The sequence below is a fragment of the Ranitomeya imitator genome, unplaced genomic scaffold, assembly GCF_032444005.1.
Source record: "Ranitomeya imitator isolate aRanImi1 unplaced genomic scaffold, aRanImi1.pri SCAFFOLD_100, whole genome shotgun sequence".
NCBI lineage: Eukaryota > Metazoa > Chordata > Amphibia > Anura > Dendrobatidae > Ranitomeya > Ranitomeya imitator.
The window spans coordinates 128,914-137,041 of NW_027194796.1; the positions used below are offsets into that span (position 1 = coordinate 128,914).

The window sequence follows — 8,128 nt, forward strand, 5'->3', positions numbered from 1 at the left end:
GGCGCTAGTCTTTTTTCCTTCAGCGCGCCGCCGTTGCTCCCCGACTCTCTCAAGTGCGCATGCGCCGCCGCCGTATGCTCCTTTCCTAGCGTGCCCCATCCTCCCCGCGCTATATTTGTGTTCCAGCCCTCGGCTCTACATCCTGCCTAGTGCGCAGCCGCGCTCTTTACGCCGGCCCCATATCCTAACCTCCTCCCTATCTGTCTGGCCCTGCGCTCCAGCCCTCGCTCCAGCCTTGCACTTCCTGTGCCGCCCCTTTATTAACCCCACGGTTCTACACGGCTCCACACATCACCGCAGGCACGCAGCACACCGGATCCTCAGGTATTCGCTGCTCCCTTCTAGGCTGTGTCCCCCCTGTCTTCCCCACAGCTGACTCATGCTCTTTTTATCTTTTACAGCGCATACTGGGAATTTGTTTCCCCTTTCCTGACCTACCTTCTTTTTCCCGCTTTTGCATTATACGGTATGTTATGTCATGTTCCCCCGCCCCTTACTCTCCTACTATATATCCCTATCTTACTTAATGGTATACCTTTCTTTTCCTTCCCCCCCCCCCCCCTCCAGTCTCCGCCTGGATCCTGCCTTACTACCTGTTTCGTTACTTTGGGGTACCCTCCACTTTTTTCTTTTTACAACAAGGTTAGTCGCCCTTCCTCTTTTATTAGTGCTCGTATGTAATTTTTCAGAAGCGTAAATCTGGATGCCTTTCGTTGATACCACGCCAACTTGCATGCTGGCTCTATGAATATAGATATACGCATAATTTCCCTTTTCAGATATTGGCTTGATATATACCCTTTGTATATTTTGTACATATAGTATATTTTGTACATATAGTGTCTGTATTGGGTTTACACTACCACTAGTCGCTGCTTATGTATAGCACTGTTTTGTTGTGTTTTGTGTCCCTGTTCTTTTATTTTTATTTTTCATATTCCTTTTTTTCAAATTTGTAACATTGTGCAAATCCTTATTGTTTTCTAGTGAGGTTTGACAAAGGCCCACAACGGGGCCGAAACGTTACCTAGTACCTCGATATATGATTGTGGTGACCCCAGTTTCGCAAATACCACTGTGGTGAAAATAATAAATTACTTTATTTGCATATGAAAAAACAAAATATCGAGTGCGGCTGTTGTTTATTTATTTATGAAGTTACCGTGGTTCAGCCTGCACCAATCCACACCGATCAGAGTGCACGCCTTTGCTATCTCTATTACGTACGTTGTTGGCGTCTTGCACCTGAAGCCATAGATGTCTACCGAAACATTTGCATTCGATGAGCCAGCAGCGACACGGATCCTAGCCAAGGTTACCAGCTCTGGCGATTTCTTGAAAATCCCAGCTCAGGAATTACGCACTAAAGACTACGAGCGTGAACGAAGGCGTTTGGCATCATTCGATTTACATTCCATCACGCTAGCTGAGTATCATAGACTAAGCAGAATACCGCGTGGTCTCAGGTGCCACCTGCGACCAACATTGTTCTCGGACAAACCCGACTATTGTGACAAGTTTCAAAAGATACTCAACAAATGTTCTCTGGATATTATTCTTCTCACTGTTGATTTTCTTCAGACAGCCATTTCAGAAACCGAAGGAAAGATCGCCTCCATTGAAGAACAACTATCTACACTACTACCAGCAGCAGACTGGAGCTCCTTGAAGGCAAAGACTGACAAGGTAATAGAAGAGCATCGCAAATTTCTCCAAGAAAGAAAGCGCTCCAAATTTCAACGAGACTCCGAAGACTACTCTCAAAACCGAGTTTATAGATGGAACGACTCTGCTCCCTCCGGTACCAGACAAGGCAACTCTGGCCCCCGGCGCCAGGGTTCATACAGTACAGACAGCGACAGCTCCACAAACAGCCTCTCACAGAATCGTTTTTTATCCAAACGTCCGGTCCCAAGACCCAATACCCGCCACGGAGGAGACCGATACGGAGGGCCTTCCGGAAACACAGATCGCATGACGACAAGGTCCCAGGTAAGACCAGTAACACAGTCATCAACATCTCCTCTTATACACTCAACCCGGCGGAACTAACAGTTCTGCAACGGGGCCTATCCTTTTGTCCTACCCCACAATGGGATAAATTCAAACTCTCCCAGGACCTCCAACACTTCTTCCGTAATCTTCGTCTGAAGACTCACTTTGGACTTCTTCAAGATTCACCACATAATAGGGCACCCACGTCTGTGGGTGATCCTATTCCTGCATTGAGCATTGTTAACTTGGGTTTACGCAACACTAGCAGTTTCAACCCTCCACATAATTATCATGCCACTGAGGCCTATATAGAACTGATTCAGAAAGATATTGACCGCATTTTTGAACAACACCAGACAGGGAATCTACCCACATACAATAATATCTCTTCTGTTGAAAAACAGGCCCTGAATTCCCTGAGAAACAATAAGAGCATCACGATAAAGCCAGCTGACAAGGGGGGCGCTATCGTGGTACAGAACACTACAGACTATATATCTGAAATCCGTAGACAGTTATCTAATGGCACTACTTATAAACAGATTTCCTCTGATCCCACTTCCACCATTAAAACACGAATTGAGACTATCCTCCATAAATATCAGTCCCTTAAAGTAATTGACTCCAAAACCGCTACCTTCCTCACTAACCAGTATCCAGTGACTCCCGTAATATATACTCTTCCCAAAATCCATAAATCTCTCACCAACCCACCAGGGCGACCAATTGTCGCCTCAACCGACTCCATTCTGGCCCCTATCTCAATCTACTTGGAAAAAATTCTAACCCCACTTACTAAGACAATGCGTTCGTTTATTCTAGACACCGGGCATTTTCTACAAACCCTACGACAATTTTCACCCACACCAACAGAAAGCATTCTTGTTACATTTGACGTATGTAGCTTATATACTTCCATTAAGCATGATCTAGGCCTTCAAGCAGTGGCGGATCTCCTACAACAACGCAATTTTACCAATGATTCCCAACAGCTTTGCCTTGAACTCCTATCTTTGATTTTACATAACAATTTTTTTCTTTTCGGAGATCAATACTATTTACAAACCCAAGGCACTGCCATGGGTGCAAATGTCGCACCAGCTTACGCTAATATCTATATGGACAATTACGAGAATGCCTACGTATATAATAACATCCTGTTTCGCACCCATAGTCGATGTTGGCTCCGATTCATAGACGACATCTTTTGTCTATGGACGGGCCCACACGATACCCTACTCAGCTTTACCGAATATCTCAATTCCATTAGGCCAGAACTGCAATTTACACTAAACAGTAGCCCTTTGCAGATCTCCTTTCTTGACACCTTGGTCATAAGAGAACCCAATGGTTCCCTCGTCACGGACATCTTTTCTAAACCTACTGACTCCAATAGTCTGCTTCACTATCTAAGTTGCCACCCAATTTTCACTAAACAAAGTTTGCCCCGTTCTCAATTTAAGCGTGTAGCACGTATTGTCTCAAAACCCAGTCTACTTCCAGAACGACTGGAAGAGATGTCACAAAAGTTCATGGCCAGGGATTACCCTGTGAGTCTTTTGAATAAAGAGAAAAGGTTGGCTACAAACCCTTCCGTTTCCCCTAATAGTCAATCCAGACCTGAAAGAGTCCCGTTTGTCCATTCTCACCATCCTGTTATGCCCGTGGTATATGATGCTATTCGCAAGCACTGGCCTCTCCTTAAACAAGCATACCCCCACATCCAGGCTTTTTCTACACCTCCGCTGTTGTGTAAACGTAGGCCGAATAACATTAGGGACAAAGTGGTTAAAGCCGACATTGGTAGCTTTACTAGAGTGCCTAGACAGACCTTTCTTAGTACCGAAAGGAACGGCACCTTTCCCTGCTTGAGATGTGCATGCTGCTCGAATGTCATAAAATCTGGCACAATCACCCACCCTCATTCGGGCAAACAGTTTAGAATCAATGGTTTTTTCACATGTGACTCTAACAATGTCATTTACGTAGTTAAATGCCCCTGTGGACTTCTTTATGTTGGTGAGACAACACAGCATATCCGGGATCGGATTGCGTCTCACAAATCAACTATAAGATGCAAGAAAACGTGGCTTCCTCTCCCCTACCATTTTGTGTCCGCCAACCACTCCATCTCACAATTGCGATTCCAAGTACTTGAGCAGGTGGACAGACCACGCAGGGGCGGCAACCACATCAAACAGCTGAGGGAACGGGAAGCACATTGGATCTACACCCTCAAGACCCTCTCACCAAAGGGCCTTAACCGTGAACTTGATTTGGTTTGCTGATGGTATACTGTTGACCCTCCGGTTCTCTACTATAGCGTCATAGTCTTCACTATATTCAGTATTTGTACTCCATTATACTAGCTTATTCTTGCATGCCCTTAGCGGGTAGGGCTGACTTACCGTTGTTGTTATCCTTCCACATACTAATCTTTTCTTAATACTTTCAGGCCATCTGACCCTCACTATTTATCACATCCTTCTGGGGTAAGTACCTATTGCCCAATTTTGGTCATTTCATTTTTATTTTTTAATTTTTATAATATTTTTTTATATTTTTATTTTTATTTTTATTTTTATTATATATTATTTTTTCAATCTTTTTTCATTTTCACTTTATTTTTTCATTATTATTATTATTATTTTTTTTTTTTTTTTTTTTTTTATTATTATTTTTATCTTTATTTTCATTTTCATTTTATTTGTTTATTTTATTTTTCGTTCTACTTTCATTTTTCTCTTTTGCTACTTTGGGTCGACACCCTATTTTTATTCTTATCCCATTTTATTTTTATTTTTACTTTCATTTCATTTTATTTTATTTTTATTTTTTTCCTTATTTATTTTTATTTTTATTTATTTCATTTTTCAGTTTATCCATCATACTCATCCCATGATCTCACCCCCTTTTTCTCCTTCTCTTCCTTCTGTCCTCATTTTTATTTTTATTTTTATTTTTATTTTTATTTCCTTTTTTTCCCCCTTATTTTTCCTTCCACCACTTCGGTCATATTCCCCATAGCCCATCATTTCACACTCTGACACATTTCCTTTTCTCCCAGGCTTTCTTTCATTCCCATACTATACTGGTGCCAGCCCATCTATTGTCTCCCAGCGCTTTACTTCTGCGCTGATGCTCCCTTCACTCTTACGACGCTTGCTCCCCTCCTTTAATATAGATACCAGGTTTGGCAATGCACCGCCACTACCGACCCTCTAGTGCGCAGGCGCTAGTCTTTTTTCCTTCAGCGCGCCGCCGTTGCTCCCCGACTCTCTCAAGTGCGCATGCGCCGCCGCCGTATGCTCCTTTCCTAGCGTGCCCCATCCTCCCCGCGCTATATTTGTGTTCCAGCCCTCGGCTCTACATCCTGCCTAGTGCGCAGCCGCGCTCTTTACGCCGGCCCCATATCCTAACCTCCTCCCTATCTGTCTGGCCCTGCGCTCCAGCCCTCGCTCCAGCCTTGCACTTCCTGTGCCGCCCCTTTATTAACCCCACGGTTCTACACGGCTCCACACATCACCGCAGGCACGCAGCACACCGGATCCTCAGGTATTCGCTGCTCCCTTCTAGGCTGTGTCCCCCCTGTCTTCCCCACAGCTGACTCATGCTCTTTTTATCTTTTACAGCGCATACTGGGAATTTGTTTCCCCTTTCCTGACCTACCTTCTTTTTCCCGCTTTTGCATTATACGGTATGTTATGTCATGTTCCCCCGCCCCTTACTCTCGTAGTATATATCCCTATCTTACTTAATGGTATACCTTTCTTTTCCTTCCCCCCCCCCCCTCCAGTCTCCGCCTGGATCCTGCCTTACTACCTGTTTCGTTACTTTGGGGTACCCTCCACTTTTTTCTTTTTACAACAAGGTTAGTCGCCCTTCCTCTTTTATTAGTGCTCGTATGTAATTTTTCAGAAGCGTAAATCTGGATGCCTTTCGTTGATACCACGCCAACTTGCATGCTGGCTCTATGAATATAGATATACGCATAATTTCCCTTTTCAGATATTGGCTTGATATATACCCTTTGTATATTTTGTACATATAGTATATTTTGTACATATAGTGTCTGTATTGGGTTTACACTACCACTAGTCGCTGCTTATGTATAGCACTGTTTTGTTGTGTTTTGTGTCCCTGTTCTTTTATTTTTATTTTTCATATTCCTTTTTTTCAAATTTGTAACATTGTGCAAATCCTTATTGTTTTCTAGTGAGGTTTGACAAAGGCCCACAACGGGGCCGAAACGTTACCTAGTACCTCGATATATGATTGTGGTGACCCCAGTTTCGCAAATACCACTGTGGTGAAAATAATAAATTACTTTATTTGCATATGAAAAAACAAAATATCGAGTGCGGCTGTTGTTTATTTATTTATGAAGTTACCGTGGTTCAGCCTGCACCAATCCACACCGATCAGAGTGCACGCCTTTGCTATCTCTACTGCTCCAACATATGTAACGTGGAATTCCACCGGATAGGTAGGTCACATATGATGCGGTGTTCCGGAAGGCGGAATCGGCGCTGCAGAGCAGCAATGCGGGATCTGGCCAAGCTGGAACGCCGCAAGTGAGCACACTCTAGGCGGACCTTGTGCAGCAGGGCATCAAGATCCGGATAGTCCCTCAGAAAACTCTGCACAACCAAATTGAGCACATGTGCCAGACATGGGATGTGAGTGAGGTTGCCAAGGGCCAAAGCTGCCACCAGATTTCGGCCATTGTCACACACTACCATGCCTGGCTGGAGATTCGCTGGCAGTAACCACACATCGCTCTCCTGCTTGATGGCATTCCAGAGCTCCTGCGCTGTGTGGCTTCGATTCCCCAATGAAACTAGTTTCAAGACGGCCTGCTGACGTTTGGCCACGGCTGTGCTCATGTCGGTCATAGGTAAACGTTCACGGGTCCATGTGGAGGTGGACTGTGACGGATCCTGCAGAGAGGAATCAGAGGAACTGGTGTAAGAGGAGGAGTCGATGCGTACAGACTGGATTCCTGCAATCCTTGGAGTGGGCAGGACACGTCCTGCGCCACTCGCACGATCTGTACCTGGCTCAACAACATTAACCCAATGGGCAGTGAGGGAAACATATCGCCCCTGTCCATGCTGACTGGTCCACGCATCGGTGGTGAGGTGGACCTTGCTACTGACGGCGTTCAGTAGCGCATGTTTTATGTTTGCCTCAACATGCCTGTGCAGGGCAGGGACAGCCTGCCTGCTGAAGTAAAAGCGGCTGGGCACCTTGTACTGTGGGACTGCCAATGCCATCAAGTCACGGAAGCTGTCAGTCTCCACCAGCCTGAACGAGAGCATTTCCAGGGACAACAGTTTGGCAATGCCTGCATTCAGAGCCTGTGCTCGGGGGTGGTTGGCCGAGAAAGCCCGCCTTTTCTCCCATGCCTGGACTACCGATGGCTGTAGAGTAGACTGGGAGTGTGAGGATGACTGGGAAGGTGGTGCTGTGGGTGGAATTACACTAGGTCTCTGGACAACAGTGGAGGAAGAGGCAACACGAGATGAAGAGGTGGTAGCTGCCGCTGTTGGTTGGCCTACGTCTTCACTGTGTTTCTGTAACTCCACCGCGTGCCTGTTCCGCACATGTTTCCACATATTTGTGGTATTGAGGTTGCTGACACTTTTACCTCTTTTTACTTTCTGATGACACAGCTTGCATTTGACAAAACAAATGTCATCTGCAACTGTGTCAAAAAAGGACCAGGCACTGCAAGTCTTGGGAGCGCCCTTTTTGGCTTTGGAAAGAGACAGGCTCCTAACGGGTGCCAAAGTGGAGGCTACAGGCTCCGCAGTCTTCCCCCTCCCTCTCCCTCTTTGGCCCGTAAGGGGAAGCTCTTCCTCAGAGCTGCTCCCACCACCTTCCTGTTCCTCACGCCACGATGGGTCAAGGACCTCATCATCTCCACTACCCTCTGCCACCAACTGCTCCTCCTGGGTAGTCTCGGCAGCACAGTACGCATCAGAAAGCGGCACCTGAGTTTCATCATCAGATGCGTACTGCGCTGTGGTCACCGGAGGCACTGGCCCACCTGCCTCTTCAGAGTCAGAGAGATAAAGCTTTTGGGCATCACTGCACACTGCCTCTTCTTCCATTTCTCCAATGCTGCTTG

At 45.8% G+C, this 8,128-nt stretch overlaps 1 long non-coding RNA gene across 1 annotated transcript; it reads left to right on the forward strand.

The window, feature by feature from the left end:
• Positions 1–405: 405 nt before the first annotated feature.
• Positions 406–1,618, forward strand: LOC138656343 (uncharacterized). Its single transcript, XR_011316911.1, has 3 exons — positions 406–466; positions 568–642; positions 988–1,618. It is a non-coding gene; the product is annotated as an uncharacterized lncRNA (long non-coding RNA).
• Positions 1,619–8,128: the final 6,510 nt, after the last annotated feature.